The 18684-nt window shown below is 37.2% G+C and overlaps 1 long non-coding RNA gene and 1 other non-coding gene across 2 annotated transcripts in view; both read right to left on the bottom strand.

The window, feature by feature from the left end:
- Positions 1 to 18684, bottom strand: part of LOC122234955 — a 76199-nt gene that overhangs the window by 17296 nt on the left and 40219 nt on the right. The window lies entirely within an intron of this gene.
- TRNAM-CAU lies at positions 1931 to 2003 on the bottom strand. Its single transcript has one exon. It is a non-coding gene; the product is annotated as a tRNA-Met (tRNA).

The following is an 18684-nucleotide window of genomic DNA, read 5'->3' as shown; positions in this document are numbered from 1 at the left end:
GCCTCAAGACAGAACATTTTGGAATATAGACTATTACAATTTTACTTTAGGGCTCACTTCTCTACATCATGACATCTTGGCCTTTCCCCCGCCCCCATACCCTGCCTTATGACCAGGCCTATAGATTAGGATTAGTTTGCAAGGGTATTTAACTAAGGAGTTAATGAACTCAATATTTTCCACTGCTCTTTGCTTTTAGAGCATCTAATGTCAAAAATGCTGTTATAGGCTCAGAAAGGTAAAATAAAACTGAACATATTTAGAAGTTGGTAAATTACAGGTCCTTTGTTAAGGAATGATTTGATTTGCCTGTTTCCACAAAAGAAAGTCTAAAGACACGCAATGCCTAGACTGGTTTTGATGTGTATTAGATGGATTTCTCCTGAGAAGTCTAGATAATCTCTGATATTTATATAGTGGCAATCATATCCCTGGCACTTAGCAATGGCCAGAGAGAGATTAGATAAAAGACCCTTAAGAGATTAGTGTAATATAACCCAGACTTTGATGCATCTGTTCTCTGTTGGCCTTCGAAGTCAGGCCCCACATTCCATTTTTCACAGTAAATCCAAGGTATAATTTTAGGATCCTTTACTATGATTATTTTTTCTAATCAGTCGTTTTTAATACTATTTATTGTCTTGGTGCTTGGATCTTCCTTGACATAAAATTTTTAAATATTTAATTCTACTTAATAATTCAGTATCATAATATGAAGTCTCTTTAATTATGTACCAAACTATGATCAATATTGAAATGGACCTCTGTCTTAGTCGCTTACTTAAAGAAAAAAAAAGATTAATTAATTTCATCTTCTTATCCTTAGACTCTATTCACATTTTTCCAGAACACTCCATTTCTCTTCAACCCACTTCGTTTCTCTTCAATCCACAGTAATTGGGGTAAAAGAGATGCTTGGTTATTGGCTAAAAGTGTTGGGATAAAAAAGCAAGCTTTCTACAACCCTTTGATTATTTTTTCAGACTGCCAAATGTTCCTTTTTAAAGACTGTTACATTTCTTAAAAGCCCCAGAGTGATTGCTTATCCTAATCCTAATGTATATCTAAGCATATTGGCCTCTTGGCCCAGTTTCTGAGTTTGAAATTGAATGCATATTGAACCTCACCAGGTCCCTTGCTCTCCTACTCCTTCAGAACAGACACACACGTGCATTAACACACATGCACGCAAGGTTTTTGTTTTTGTTTTTGTTTTTTTGTCAGTGTATGTTCCTTAAGGCTCAAAGCATCCCATTAAAATACCAACACACTTTCTTAACCACTACCACCCTTCCTGGTATCAAAAGGAATATACTCCTTCCAAAGGCTTTTCTCATATTATATATTATTGTATTCTAGTATATGTATATACATATATATACCAGTTTACAACAAGTTTCTCCTACACAATATTTTTTAGTTTTATGCCCAGTTCATTATAATCTCAATCCATGTCTCATTTCCTATCTGAAGCAATGTCTTTATAATTTTTTTAAGTTTATTTATTTATTTTGAGGGAGAGAGAGAGAGCAAGCAGGGGAGGAACACAGAGAGAGGGAGAGAATGAATCCCAAGCAGGCTCTTCGCTGATGTGGGGCTCGATCCCACCAACTGTGAGATCATGACCTGAGCAGAAATCAAGAGTCAGATGCTTAACTGACTGAGCTAACCAGACACCCCTGAAACAATGTCTTTGATTAAATATTCGACATGAGTTTTGGCATCTAATAATATTATAATCATAACTCTCAAATGGCTTATTTTTTGACATGGCCCACACTTCTTTATTTTCATTGTAACTATTACTAACTAACATCAGTGCCAAAAAGTAAAGTTACTAAGAGGAACATGAAATAACTAATAGGAGATTATTCTGAAAATTCTTTCTCTTTTTTCTCTTTTGACAGAGAAAGAAGGCAAAAAGCCAAACTGCCTCCTCTGAGGTTTGAACTCAGGACCTTCAGATTATGAAACTGACAGGCTGCCTACTGCACTAAGGAGGCTAGCTAGAAGCTACTTTATCTGTGTACATCTCTCTGCTGACACACAAACGACAACATCAGCATTTTCCTTTGAAGACTGAAGCTGGTAGAACACTGGAATCATCAAGTGTTATGGTCTTCAAAGTACATTTCAACGATGGCTCAAATTGTCTTTCAAAATCAAAGTTTCTTTGATTATGTACATGGAATTTTCTTGTATAGAGATGCAATACACCAAGGGAAAGTCAACCAGTGTTTTTATATGACCTTTCTCTATATTAAGCTTCCTATCCTTAAAGATCCAGGAAAGGACTGAGACCATAGTGAGAAAATTTTGGGGAAAGGATGGGTGCAAAATGTAGTTTATTGTCCTGACATTTATCATTATTTAATTATACAGAATATAGCTTCATTTTCTTCTTTATCCAGAGACAAATGATAGCATTCTCTTGAAGACTAGTAGTTAACCTGCTAACATGGTCTTAGTTGAACAACTATGCCTTGCCAACTAGGTTGCATAAGGTAATTTCTGTAGACTTCTAAAGCTACCAGTAGTTTGAGATGATTTTTTCCTGTACATTTTCCCTTCTTTCCTTACTGACTAGTTAGGATGAGAAGGGAGACTAAGGTGTTTCCAGTACTAGCAGGTGGAAGAATCACTAGGTGCAAATCAAGGAAGTTGGAACAAAGAAATTCAGGCTGGCTGACCTGGGTCGAATGAGTTTCTCTTCAACTTCTCTGTAGGGCCATATGTACATTAGATGGAAGCTCTATGTGAAGTTAACTTCATGGACAAAGGACATTGATTTAAAGGAGACCCTATATTAGTTATTTAATTTGCATACCTACACATCTTCAGGATTCCTCTTTTACTTTACAAAATAGAGCATTAACTGTTAGCCTTTTAACCAACAGCTGCCTGAATCTTAAAGTTATTGGTTTCATATTGCCCAGTGGCAAATACTCAGCATTGTCTTTTTAAGAGTTCTGAATATCAAGTTAATTTGGCAATACGTTGTCCTATCAAAGCCTATGTGGTCCAGAGAGTAGGTAAGACTTAATTATTTTGTTTGCTGAGAGAAAAAAAAAGTATATGACCATATAATTTTATAGAACTTGCATCTGCTCTAGAACGCCAAAGACAAAACACCAGAAATGGATCACAGAGAGGAAAAAGAGGTTCAGTAGAGGAACATGATTGAGGATGGACACTCTACTAGGCAGAAGAGCAAAACTATGTTCAGGTAGTTCTTATTCTGGATAATAACTTCTTTAGTAAACTGTGTGTTTCAGATAGTAATCACAGCTATGACACCATCAAGAATTTCTGGGTTTTTTGGCGGACCCTGGACAAGTTGATTGGTCAGGTTGATCGGTCAAGTTGCTCAGGTTTTGTCTACTGAACTAGAGTGTAAGCTCCTGTAGGTCAGGAATTATAGCAATTTTTTTTCTGTGCGATTCTTTTAGAAGCTACTTAAAAGATGCTATCTGCCTCACAGACATGTAAAATGTCCCTGCCCTCACTCAAGTCCCTAGACACGCTCTGATTAGGGGCAGAGGGCAAATTGGACATCAAAGAGTTGCCAAAGGCTTTTCTGCCTTGGAAGGCTGAAGAGCTCTTGATTCTTTGATCTCTGCTTCCATCCCCTCCCCCACTCTGCCCCCACATGTACCTCAGGGTCGGTCTTCCTTGGCCCCACCCTGTGTGTCTGCTGTCCTCAGCGTCTCTCACAGAAGACCCCTGACATCCTGGTCTACATTAAGGAATAAAACTCAACAAGAGTGCAAACAATCAACCTTCTAATCCAGACAAGCTGCTATCTTAGCCTTTGGCTCCCTTATCTGAATAGAAAAAACACGTGGTGAACTGTCTCAAATCTCAGAAAAAAAAATCAAGAGCATTTTTTCCCCTCTTCATTTAATATATAGCTCAGATTCTATTGATGGTATTATCTTTGGCTCACCTGCCAAACAACCAAGAGGGAAAAGTTCTGGGGAACTACATCTGAAGTTTATATGCCTCCAAATACGTGATTCTTGAAAATCAAATTTTAAACATTAAAATGTAAGTCTATTGTCAATGACTCTGTCCTGTAAGTGCAGCATTTCATTAACTGCAATGTAGAAGCAAATGATGGTTTCTTTTGAGATCAAACTGATAAGGTTGTAGTCAAAAAGTATCTAAATGTCAGAATCTTTAACACCCTCAAACATGCAATAAGAACAGTTGGAAATAAACATCCCTTCCAACAAGAAAAGTTTGGTTCAATATGAAATACCTGTCTTGACTGTATGAGATGTTTTAGAATCTACGTTAATGAAAGAGAATAGAGAGCTTTGATGTTTTAGATTTTGAAAGCCCAGAGGAAGAGAACTAACCCTCATGACTTTCTGGGGACCCTACTCTGTATGGGAAGGTCATTCAGGTCCTGGATTCAGCAGATGGTGTCTATACTGGGTTGATCCCTTAAGTCTAGGCTGGCATATCACATCACTCAAGTCTATTCTGCTAAATACTAGTTGAATAACCTGATCATCAATACACTTCCCTAAAGATTGGTCATTGATTACCTTAATTTTCATTCTACTGATATGCACTTCTATGTACCAAGTTTTATGATTTTTGTACTGATAGGTGTAAGGAATACTAGAGAAAAATTGAAAAAATTATTACCAAATTATATTTACAACCAAAGTTGTATCCTATGGTTTCTTTCTATTATTATATGAGAATTAAAAGATTTGTAGAAGGCTCAGGGTGTTATATGTAAGTGATGACTCACTAAATTCTACTCCTGAAAATATTAATATATTATATGTTAACTAACTTGGATTAAAAAAGAAGATTCATAGAAGGCTTATCATGTAAGACAATCCGTTCTTCCTCCTAAGGAGAAATTGAAAAGTCTTCACTGGAGTTTTAAAAACCCACGCCTAATTTCTAGGCAGGGAGATGTTTTCAATCAGATAAAATCACACAGTATATTCATCTCTAAATGACTGTAAAACTCTTTCCTTTGTCCCTTCATAACTATTCTGGCCCCATTCAGTCATTAGATGTAGATGTTCCCCAAAGTTCTACATTTGGTCTTCAGATAGAGATATTCTTTTTTCTCGTCCACTCACACCCCATCTATTATTGCCTCAACGCAAACAGCTTCTGGTATCTCTCATTCTCAGATCTCTATGTCTAGCTGTCGAGCTCTCTTACCTCATCAGTTTGTCCCTCAAATAGCACCTCCACCCAGTGCCTACCCTTACTACCCTGTTTAAAATGGCAACTATTTCCTGCCACTGCACAAATCCCATTACCATGCTCAATTTTTCTGTAACGTTGAAATATAACAAGGATTTATGTCTTAAGAAACATTCCTGGCACACAGAAGCCCCTCAAAAATATTCTTTGAATACAGGAACAAAGCAACTCCAACACCTGAATCAACTATTTTTAAGTGTCTTACTTTCTCATTAGGCTCAAAGTTTGGGTTCCATATCTGATTTCTTTTTCCTTTTTCCCCATTAGCTCTTGTGAGTCAACAGGTGTTGACCATGCTTCATTAATGATGACTCTCATCCTTCTTGTGAATTTTATTCCCACTGCCAGAAGCCTAGGTGAAATTCCCAGTTTTTCTTTCCTGTTTGAACACAACAGACCTGTAAATGGTTTCCTTTCTCTTTTATAACTCATTTTATACATTGCTGCCTTCCTAAAACATAGCCTTGACTATGTGGTAGCAGTTCATAGATTCCTTCAGCAAATATTGAGCAAGAGCAAATATCTTCTAGGCAAGGACTAAAAAGACAAAATGTCTCTTTATTTGTAGAGTTTATTTTCCCAGCTCATTACCCTTCAGTAACTCCTAATTGTCTACAAAGTAAAGTCTGGCTATTATGTTGACATGAAGACTCTCCACATCTGATCTCATCAAGCATTGCCATTATAACCCTCTATGCATTCATGTGCCAGTCAAATCGCACCATACATGATCAATCTTGTTCCATATCTCTGAGTTCCCTGTTAATCCATGTGTAATAAGTTCCAATCCCTCTTTCCTACAAGAATCCTACACAGATCTGATTCTGCCATCTCCATGAAGTCTTCTCTAATTAATTTGGAAATTATTTTTTTTCTTCTGGTCTATTTTTGCCTCTTTTAAGACACATATTATATACTACTTTGTATGCTATTTATTAGTCTAGGTGTCTTACCTACCACAGTAGAATAGAATGTCCTTTAGGCCAGAAACCCTGCCTCAAACTTCTTGAACTTCCCACAGCACCTGGTGTAATGCCTTGTACTTAAGCACTTAATATGTTCATTGAATAGAAAAAACAAGATATCTTTTATTTCTTCCACTCTAGATTATACTCAATTTAAACAATATTGGTGATAACTATTCACTTTCAAGTAAATATCACAATATCCCTATCCAGATATCCTGACAAATTCTATTAGGTGGTTCAGAATCCAAGTTTGTAAGTCAAAACATTTCAGCTTTATTCTGGCTTTATTACTTATTGTGTACTTTAAACAGTTATTTTTATCTCTATGTGTCCCATTTTCCTCATTAGTAAAGATGCGCAAACCTTTAATACCCAACTCCTGGACTTATTTAATACTTAAATGAGATCATGAATATATGACAATTAGCATGACATCTGACACTTATTTTATGATAGCTATTATTATTATTATTAATACTGCACAAAGTGTCCAGGTCATCTCTTTACTCCTCACCCCCCTCCTTCCTTCGTTGTTCTTCCTCCTGATTCCATGATTGTGTGAGGGTATGCCACATATTCCATTCTCTCCAGATACAGTCTGTTTATGAGTTGTTTATTTTGGCAAATTTATTTTGTCTACTCAAATTCACTACATGATATTTGAGAGTAAGGCAATACATACATTTATATGTGAACGTATATAATATGAATATAATTTATATTACACATGCTACATGTTATATAAATGTTTTTTGAAATAATATATATCTTAAATTCTCCATGATATCTAGCACAATGCTATATAGTCATAGTAGGAAGTATGCATGAAACTTAACAGTATGGGATGTTAGTTACAAAGAACTGGGTTTACATACTGTCTGTCATTTTTTTAAAATAAGTAATTTTGGGCAAGCTAGGTAATTTTTTTTGACACTCACACTTTTTTTCATATGGACAATGGAGTAATAAAGCTTAAATTGCTAGATAGAGGCTATGATTAAAGTGCAAGATACATTTAAGCATTTAACACAAAGTCTGAATCCCAGTAGACACTTCACAAATAGAAGTTGTGATCATCACTGTTATTACTATTACCAGTTAATTAATTCCTAGATACACTGGCATGAAGCAGGGATTAATCCATGGAACCGCAAGTCCCATTTTCAGTAAACACAACTGAACTTGTTGTATGCTATATATAAAATTTCCTTAGATACATATTTACTTATTTCTTTCTCTTAATTTTTTCAGTATGTCCATGAGGTTTTCTATTTGCTTTGTAATGAGAATAAAAGCAAAAATTGAAAAAAGAAGAAACTTGTTATCTTGTGCCTGGCTTTAATTTAAAGATCATTTTGTCAAAGTTAAGTGTTCAGAAGGACAAAGCAATTTTTTCCCCATCAATAGAGTGCAGTAAATCTGTACTGAAAAGTGAAACCTTTTAAATGAGCATTTCTCAAAGCTCCCTAAAGTTCATTATTGTTTAAGAATCTTTTTACTATGTTGACTAAGAACCTTTAAGACAGGACTTAGAGACTCTTTAATGCCCAGATCTTATTATGTGAAACAACAGTAACATCTTAGCCTCTAAAATGCCACATAGGTGGTTTTTCACTGTTGAATTGAATGAATGATGTCTCCTCGCCTTGTAAATGTCTGAAGCAGACCAATCAGGATATAGAAGAAAAGTGATGTCTTCAATCGTCAAGGGTTGGTTCATCTGTAATGCAGTGATGAATTTGCTCTGTTCAAGAATTCTGAATTTTGCCTTACATCCCTGGCTGCTTCATCACAGAGGGGACAAGAAATGCTTTGCAAGCCTGAAAAACTGGTGAGAGACCAGTTCAGGTAGCCCCCAGTAAAGCGCTTGTGATTCTCAACTTTTAGACAATAAGACATAGAAAGTGTCAGCTAAACAGAGACAGAGCTTCACATATCTCTTGGTTGGCAAGTGTAAAAGTATCCTGGATTGAGATATATTCTAAATTATGTCATATTTCCTTTCATGTTATTCTATTGGTCACAAACTTGGAGAGTGCTCCTGAGTGCTAATTTCCTAACTCTTCTATAACTCATTAAAAAGTGGTTTGGATCCTTTTACATATCAGATAACTAGGTAGAATGTTACCATAATACCTCTACAATTACACTTGTATCATGAAAATATTGCTGATTCTGATCAGTTAAGAAGAGCTTGGATTGAAATCCAACTCCACATTCTACTAGGTACATTATCATGATCAATGGATTTGCCCTATGTGGGTTCTATTTTCCTTTTTTCTTGGTGAGCCACCAGATCCATAACATTACAAGGCAGCATTAGATTGAGAGAGGTCAAAAAAGACAATAGAACCAAGATGGAGTTGCTTATAGTAAATCCTATGTAACTAAACTGAGACTTGATTATAGTTTCTGCTTTCCCATAAATGGAACCTTAAACCAGTCAGTGAGGAATCACCTGATCAGCACTATTAAGCAATCTCTCTAACAGACTCTGCATCCCCTAAAGGAAGGTAACTCCAATAACCCACTTTTTTTGCCTTATATAATTTCCTTGTTCTCGCTCCCTTCTGCCTATAAAAGTCTCATTTTGTGTAGTTCCTTGGAGGTCCTTTCTATCTGCTAGATTGGATAATGCTCAGTTTGCATCAATTTTTGCCCAACTAAACTCAAAATTTTCAATATGTCTCACTTTATCTTTTAACAGTGATAAATAAGAAACACAAGAAACATTAAGAGTTTAGGTGAAAGAAGGAATCCTGTTAGCTGGTGCACTCTGGGGATGTTTCAAAAAAAGGGAGTAATTTGAGTTGGGCTTGATGAGATGTATATAAATATATTTTGATCACTGGAAAGGAAAAGACAGGACTTCCTTTTCAGAAGTAATAGTGTTGCTCAGTTGACATTAATTCAGTCTGGCTATTCAGTCTGGCTAAAGACATGAATTAGTAAGAGATTGGAAAGGCACTTGAACCTTTGAATAATAGGCCAAAAGTAGTAGAGTTTTATTCATGAAGAATATAAATTTTGAACTCACATATATCTCAGTTTGGGTCCTGGCTTTGCCAATTTCCAGGGACTGGAATCTGTACAATTCATTTGGTCACTATGAACCTCAGTTTCCCAAACTGTAGAATAAAGATAATAATAACTTCCAAGAATGCTGATGGAATTGGAAAATATAAAAACATAATATTTTAGCACATTATGTGCTAGATATACTGGTTATTTGATATGGGCCCTCCACTATACCACCCTCCATATCCATTATCAGCCTTTCTCTGCCTTGCTCTGTGACCACGAAAGCTGGCTTCTGTGGACTGCATCACCTGTGGTCCCACACCCCCTGACTCCAGGTTGGGCTTGGACAATGGAAGGCACTGGCAGGAGATTTGAAAATGGGAAGAAGTACAAGCCATGGAATGCTTTTCCCCACTTCCTGCCTGCTCAGGCAGTGACTGTGTCCTTTCATGACAACAGCTCTTCTAAGGTCAGAAGCTTTTCCATGACTCCAGATATCACCAGGCTTTCATAACATAATTTCTTTCCCTGCTCAGGCAGTTTCTTTTGATGTCAGTCCCAGTTGCCCCAACATTCCTCATTGTTTCCCTAATGTTGTCCAGACTTTAAAAGAAGTCATCTCATTACAGCCCCTTATTCTGTTTCTTACTGGGACTCTGAAATACACTGGCTATATCTTAATTCCATTCTTATTATTTTATAGCAATGAAAGCCACTAGACCATGGACACAGCATGCTAGGAGCCATGCTTTAGGATGTTTAAAGCTGGTATATAGGATGGACTCTGAGGAGAGAAGAAGAGGGAGGCCAAAAGTAATTTTAACATAAAAAAAAACAGAATTCCAGCTGATCATTTTTAAAGGTCAGAGAAAGGGTGGTGACATATTGTGACTTATAAGAAGTATGTATATATGGTCATTCAGATGGCCGAATTATATATATATTTTATGTTTTTTAATGTTTATTTTTGAGAGAAAGAGAGAGAGACAATGGGTGGAGGAGGGGCAGAGAGAGGAAGACACAAATCTGAAGCAGGCTCCAAGCTTTTAGTTGTCAGCACAGAGCCTGCCTGACACGGGGCTCAAACTCACGAACTGTGAGATCATGACCTGAGCCGAAGTCGGATGCCCAAGCGAGTGAGTCACCCAAATGCCCCCCAAATTATATTTCTCACATATATTTGGTCTCCATCCACAATTCCTGGCTCACAGCTCCCCAAACCTTTGGAATTTCCTGAGCCATAATAGCAATGGGAGCATCTTTTTTTATACTACTTGGTCTCTTGTTCTCAGTTCCTGCGAACACTTCAGGGCCATGAAAGTGAAATTGGTGTTTTGTTATTCAAAACAAACCCTCCCCACCATAATTGGGCTTATGTTATTTTGGAAAGCACCTAACTGAAAGGGACTGGTTGCCAGGGGAACCAACCAGGAATACAGGGTTGAAATTTTCAGTCCCACCTCCTGATTTCTGGAAATGGGAGAAGGGCTAGAGGTTGAATCAATCACCAACAGCCAATGAGTTAATCCATCATGGCTGTGTACTAAAACCTCCATAAAAAAACAAAAAGGAAGGGGTTTAAAGAGCCTCAATGTTCAGGAATCAGAATGCTTCCACATGCTGCCATGCTGGGTCCCAAGCTCCACAAGTACAGGAGCTCCTTTGTTCTGGACCTTGTACTCTGTATCTCTTCATCTATCTGTTGACTCACATCCATTATATCCATTGTAATAAACCAAAAATCTAGTGAGTATATGAGTTTCTTGAGTAATGTGAATCATTCTAAGAAATTCATCAAATCCAAGGGGGGGTTATTGGAACTTCCAATTTGTGGACGATCTGTCAGAACCACGGGTAACAACCTGAGATTGTGACTGGAGTTCAAGGTGGACAGAAGTTGGAGGACAGAGCCCTTTACCAGTGACATCTAATGCTATGCTCAAGTAGATAGTGTCAGAACTTAGCTGAATTGAGTTGAATCCTTGAACACCTCACTGGAGACTGAGAATTGCTTGTTGGTGTGCAGAAACCTACACCACACACACACACACACACACACACACACACACACACACACACAGAAGTTGGGATTGGGTATAATAACCTAAAACAGGTGGTGACCACAAAAATGCAGAATAAGTGATGAGTGGTCATCATTGCCAAATATGGTGAACAGAGAAGGGAAAGAACAATGAATTCAAAGATAACTTGTAGGTATATTAGCTCTTTTACCAAATATTTGATTTTTACCTAAATATTTACCAACTAAATCAAACCTAAAGAGTTAACTACTCATCAGAATTTTAATTTGTGCCAGCATTTAGAAGAGCACAGTCTTCACTGAGTAGATCCAAGGGAGAAAGAAGGAAACAAAAAAGTAAGGACAGTCTGGTAAACTTGGAGAATATCCAGCAATTACAAGGCTGATAATAATCCAAGGTATAATCCCAACTCCTGGTAACCAAACACCTATTAAATTCTCATTGTTATATTAGCAATTTTATGAAGTATGTTGTGTATTTGTATATGCATTTAAGCCTTCAAAATGATGCTAGGATTTACAATTCTTTTTGCCATTGTTAAAGTGAAGAAACAAAGGATAATGAAAGTTAAGGTGTGTGTATGAATGTGCATATGTGTGTGTAAGTGTGTTTATGTTCTTTCTTTTACGTGTGTGTGTATATATTTCTAGTTTTTCTTCTGATTATAAATGATTTGCTCAAGTCAGAAAATTTTGAAGCCACAGAAAAGCACAAAGAAAAAAATTAAAGTTAGCCAGAATCTCACTCTGAATAGTTTGGCAAATTTGTCTGCCTTCTTGGGTCTAGAGATATATACAACCCTTGTTTAAAAAAAAAAAAAAAAATATATATGTATATATACATATATATATATACGTATATATATACGTATACATATATATGTATATATATATATTTGCATACATACACATATTCACATAAATGTATATATATCATATACATATACTCACAGAGTTAAAATTATACTGTAACAAAAGTTTTGTCATCCTTTCTTACTATTATTTACTATCATAGCCCCGGTCACTTTTTTTAACTTACAAATTTTATTCTGTGCTAGGCATTGACTTTGGCACTGGTTTGATTCTTATCACACAGTCCAGAAATGGTATATCTGAGAACTAGAAATATGCTTATGATCATAAATCCCATATTCTCACATGTTTGAAGTGTTTTCAGTCTGATGCCTTCCATTCGTACTCCTTAAACTAGTACAAACTTCATGCCAGTATGTTGAACTGTGGACTTTTTGTTGACCAAAGAGGTCTCGACATTATTTAATATTTGGTAATGGTTATTATGGTCCCCTCCACCACCCCAGACATCCTGCCACTCTAAATATATGATTGTCACTAATCACAAACTTCAGAGGTTTCTATCGCTTTCCCCAGCAGCTTGCTACCATTTAGTCCTCACCTGGAGGCCCAAGCCTATCTGTTTTTGAAACTGTTCCAAGAGAAGAAAAGAAAAAGAAAAAAGCAAGGGGCATCTGGGGTCTTTCCCCTTCTGACTATTTGCTGCTTAGGATTGACACTCCCAGATTTCATATCCAATGATGAAGTAATCAGAGATGGCTGGGGACACTGAATAGGAGTTCTGGGACCAGCCCATGCCTGCTGCCTCAAATTCAACTACCAATTTTTTTTTCTCTTCTATGGCATTCAGAGTCTGGATCTTCCTCCAAAGGCATTATTATAGGGGTGCCTGGGTGGCTCACTCAGTTAAGCGTCTGACTCTTTATCTCAGTTCAGGTCTTGATCTCAGGGTCATGAGTTCAAGCCTTGAGTTGGGCTCCACGCTGAGCGTGGAGCCTACTTAAAAACAAAACAAAACAAAACAAAACTTCAAAGGCATTATTATAGGAATACATGGTAGTACAGTCAGGCTTTCTTGTATAATTACAATCACATATTTCTAATAGACATATAGAGGAGGGGAAGTACTTGCATTGCTGGTAAGTCTGGGTAAGACTGGGAGAACAGGGGAAGTGAGGCTTTAAGGAAAGATGAACGAATAGAAAATAAAATGCTGGGTAGCTGTGTCGTGTCAACGTCATTTCTTTCAAACAAGAGAAGACATTTAAAGCACGGCGCCTGGAGAATAGTAAGTACATGGTAAGAGTCATCTATAAATTCTCTCCAACTGATAGCTATTTCTACAAATGTGAACCCATTTTTGTTAGCGTCAACATAGCACAACATTAAATAAAATATAAAACATTGGAAAAGAAATACCATTTATAATCACACCACTTGCAATTTAAAAATTATTTCTGATTTGTTCTGATTTGTTCACAAATCATTTTTTTCAAAAAATATGCATTCACTTTTGCATAATCTAAAAAATGTACATGTGTAACGTTCCCATCCTCTTAAATGCCTATTTTAAGCCACAAATATTGACTGTGGTGGGACAGGTGACTGGGTCAGTTAATAACATACCTTAGAGTCCAAAATACACCCTAAAGGACCACAGAAGGGCATGCACTGGGCAGAGAATTTGATGGACCTGTTTATTTGTTTAACTTTACCATAAGAACATCAGGTTATAGACATGTGTCTAAGACTAAGAATATCTTCCCACATTCTAAAACTATCCCTGCCAATGAGTCCTCCTCTCGTACTCAGAGTCAAAATAGGAGTAAAGAATCCTTTCACCTGAGTTGAATCTTGATCCTAGGTGAAACTGTAAAGAACAGGCAAGCAAGGAATAGCTATAAAAATAGGGTCACAACCTTGACTCAGAACCTTATTTTAGACAAAATCTTAACATATTTTTCTTTTTTCAACAAACGTGCTTAGCAACACACATGTAAAAGTATGTAAATTATATTTAAGAATAAGGTTAAGAATAAGATGAATTTACCTTTAATTACTAGATGACTGGAGTCTTTGGCTCTTTGTATATCACTTAAAAATAGGAATTGGCATGTTGCCAATATGATGCCATATAGCATAATGGCCAACTTCATTCTAATATATGCTCTGCCTCTTGTATGCTATGTGACTTTAGGCAAGTTGCTTAATCTCATTCTGCTTAGGTTTGTTGATCTGTAAAATGGGATAATAATATTACCTAGCTCATAGGAAGGTGTGGATTAACTAAAGTAACACATGCATTATAAATGTATTATATGCATATAAAGAGAGAATATATAGGTGTGTATACACATATATGTATGTAAAACTTTAAAAGTGTGTGGCACAAGATCAGCACTATATAAATATCAGGATGTATTTTATTGCCATTTTTATAATTATTGTTCCCTTCACTTAGCAATGCCCTTTCATTCATCCTTATATCCTGTGAACTATAAAATAAAAGAAAGTGTCAGTACCATCCAGGAGTTCCCCAGTTATTTTCAGCATCAATCCCCATTTTTACATTGGGTCATTGACCCATTTACAAGCCTTTCCCCCCCATATCCCAGCTTCAGGGTGACGGTCCCATTGGCTACCAATAGCTGTTTTTTTTCCTGGCTAGCAGAAAGCCACTACTGATCACATAGCTATTCTCTCTCATACTCAGAGACAGTACCTCTCCCCGCCCAAGAGCTGAACAAATCATGATCATTGTAATTCAATCATGGCTCATTCAGTTGATTAGATTTGTAATTAGTTTGGTGAATGCCATGTGGCCCAACTCTGGCCAATAAAAACTAAGAGGAAGCTTGATAGCAAGGGGAAGGGGTGAGGGTGAAGGGTGTTAGAATGTGGGGAGGAGAGGATTTAAAGATTTTCCTCCATAACAAAAAGGATGTGTGGGAGACAGTGTCTCTCTTCTACACTGTCTTCTGCTGTGAGGCCTAGAACTTATACAATGTAGAAGTTTTCTTTTTTTCAAGTTTGTCTCCTCTGTTCTACTATAAGTTCTTCGAAACGAGGAAGAGTCACATAATTATCTCGATAACACCACCCAACCTTCCTCCACCACACTCCTAAATCTAATGGTCGATGCACAAATCACCCAAACCTACTTCTTTGAAGCATTCACTGATCCCCAATACCATTAATTACTTCTTCCTCCATGTTCCTTATATATTCTGTTCAACTTGAGCAATAGAACACCAGAGCAGATCAGGTGCTGGCTCTAGAATCAAACTGCATGGGTTTAAATATGTACTCAGCCAATTTTCTCTTCCCCTTATACCTTGGTTTCCTAATCTGCAAAATGGGGATATATATAGTGACTATCTTTTAGGACTCACGTGAGAATTAAATGAGTCCATGATTGTAAAACATTTTGAATAGTGCTTGAAATATAACTAAATTTGAGATATAACAATTTTATTATTATATTTATGTTATTTTAATGCAATGAGCTGTTTATACATCTGTTTTACCCACTGGATTGTGAGGGTAGCTTTAACTGGGATCCTATTTTCAATTTTTCCATTGGCTAGCAGATTGCTTAGCACATAGTAGTTGCTCTGTTAATGTTTCCTTAAGTGAAGAAGGAAGGCAGGAAGGCAGGAAGGAAGGAGAAAAGAAAGAAAGAAAGAAAGAAAGAAAGAAAGAAAGAAAGAAAGAAAGAAAGAAAGAAAGAAAGAAAGAAAGAAGGAAAGAGAGAGAATAAAGTATTTGGTACTTTGTGGGGTTTCCCCACCTTGGGCTAGGGGAGAATTTACTAACCTATACAGTGAATCTAGTTACCTATTTCTACCCATTGTCCATAATTCAAAATCTGTCTTAAGCATCCCAAAGCCACCTACTAAGAAAGCTGAGCTATGAAGGCCTATCATTTCTACACTGTACAAATGATGCTTTCAGCTGGACAGTGCCATCATGACACAATGAACTCTATATTAGGGGTGTGCAAAGCCTGCAGACATAGAAAGCCAACTGAGGCCTCTGACAACATCTCTACTGTGTGGTCACACAGCCTGGCTGGAGCCCCAGAGGAACTGATTATATTGTAGAGACTGGTCTTCCACAGAGCATAGAACTCCCCCTGCCATGACAGGCTGCACAAAATGATCATATTCATGAGGTCCACACAATATTACTTGTTTGAATGTCTGAGAGCTCACCCCACACCTGGATGCTTAAACATTGGGTTTATGGCCTCTTAGATGCTTCATAATAGAAGTTTGAAGATCAGCCAGATTCCTCTCACAGGAAGTGGTCATTGGACAAGTTCCTCAAAACATCAAAACAATGAGAATAGATTAAACTTGGTAGATTACAGTAAGTGACCTTTCCTTTTGCTATTGTTGAAAATTATTTGGGAAGAGCTGAAATCAGATTCTGGAGTCGTAGCTTCATTCAGGGATGTGAACAAGCTCAGATGTGGTCTCTGACTTAAGTTAAAAACTTCATCCTTTGTTGTTCTGATACTGGTGGAAATGACAGATTCTTAATTGTGTGAAGTGTAATTTCTTTGCACAAATCAGAGAGAACAGTTGTATCCTCAAAGAGGCAACTCAGATTTTTGTAGCATATCTGTGGTCATATTATCCTACTTTGTTCTGTCCACATTCTTTCTGCAATTCTGGCCCTACCTAGCTAATTCCAACCTTCCCCAGTGACAATCAGCTTCCTCTTTGATATTCATAGGAGCCAAAGTCTCCTTTATCCTCTTTCATAACTTCCTGTTCTATTCCTACAATATTCTCAACATAATCTGTAATTACAATTTGTAATCTGGATGTCTGAAGTCTGTCTCTCTCAGTGGTGCTCTGGGGACCCTCTCTACATAAAGATCCCGGGAAGACTTATTAAAATGCAGACTCCTGGGGGGCTCCAGGGTGGCCCAGTCAGTTAAGCATCTGACTCTTGATTTCAGCTCTGGTAGGTCATGATCTCACGGTTTGTGGGATTGAGCCCCATGTCGAGCTCTACGCTATTAGTTCGAGATTCAGTGCTAGGGATTCTCTCTCCCTCTCTCTCTTGCCCCTCCCCTGCTCACTCTCTCTCTCTCTCTCTCTAAAAATAAATAAACATTTAAAAAAATGCAGACCCCTGGGCCCCATCCCAGAATTTTACAGGAAGTTGTCCCCAGCTATTTTTTAGACACGAAAGTTTGAGAGCTATTTCACAAAAGTTTGTGCTTTCTGAGGGTAGAGGTCATGTCAATTGTCCCGAGTTCTGATAACTCCAGTATAGGACTTAACAATTAACAGACCCATAAGAAATCCTTTTTACATGAATGAAAATTAAAATCTGAGTATCAAAAGGACAGTGATTAGTTTATCCCATTGTTCTAAATGTCTTTTAGACAAAGGGTTTAACTATACTTCAATTCCACAATTATGTAAGTTTGAGAATAGAGTTGTGTTGGATAGATTTATCATATGTAAAAAGGCCTTAAAATCTTCCAGGTGGGAACTCCTGCATTTCAGCCAAGAAGTTGGTACATTGGAGAAAAAATGGATTTTGCAACCCTCTAGACTTGACTGGCACTTACTAGCTATGCGGCTTTTGCCAATGCGTTTCAGTTTCCTCATCAGTAAAGCAATAGCTATGGTAAAATGTGATTGTGTGCACACAAATAAGAAGATATAAACATAGAAGTTGCACTACGATTGGCCTTCATGGACTGTCAGTGAATGACGGCCCTTGTCTGCCTGATATCCAACAAATTGTTCAAACAAATTGTTTTAAATACAACCAAGGAACACGTTGGCCAGCGGTGAGCACCCCCTGCCCTTTGCCATCATTCTAAGTAATGTTTAGGGAGCATAGCAGTTCTTAACTGGAATATTAAAGGATAATGAATACAGCCCTGAAGTTGAATTTGCAGAATGGGTTTTCTTGATCATTACTACTTTGGGACAATGAGTGGCCTAGCACCATTCAATGTGTTGGAGATCTGACTTGGAAACAGGCAGGGCTGGGAAGATCCAATGACAGAGATAGTTTCTCAGTGGAGATTATGACTTCTGGCTACATTGTGATGACGTATACTTGAACACAATAAGATAACTCATTAAAAAAAGGAACTAACAGGTATATTCAGGACTGTTGCAAACTAAAATTGTATCTGTATTTTCAAGGGGCCACAAATATAGATAATATCCAGCCACGGCAAAGGAATAGAAAAGAAAAAGTCTTTTCCTTCTCCCTCACTGAACTCTTTGGAGAAGGCATTCTAATTGTTGTAGCTCTTTTACTGGGGGGGGAAAAAAGATGAGACTTGAAAGGCTTAAGAAAGCTTTGGCAAGTCCATCTTTTCCAGCTGTGTTAACAAACTTCTGTAAAGCAGATGGGTGGCTGGCTAAAACACTCAGAACTGCAAACTCTCTTAATCGATTGACACTTCCCAGTGCTATGAAATCCTTAATAAAATTAACCCTCCCGTCACTGCTCCAGGAACGTCTGGGGTTTGTTATGTCTTTTTCAGTTTTGCTCCAACTATTAAAAGGAAATTCATTTTAATAGCCCTTACCCTTTCTCTGTGAATTTTTTTCTTTGTTCATG

The sequence above is a fragment of the Panthera tigris genome, chromosome F2, assembly GCF_018350195.1.
Source record: "Panthera tigris isolate Pti1 chromosome F2, P.tigris_Pti1_mat1.1, whole genome shotgun sequence".
NCBI lineage: Eukaryota > Metazoa > Chordata > Mammalia > Carnivora > Felidae > Panthera > Panthera tigris.
This window is presented reverse-complemented; position numbering and strand designations above follow the sequence as displayed.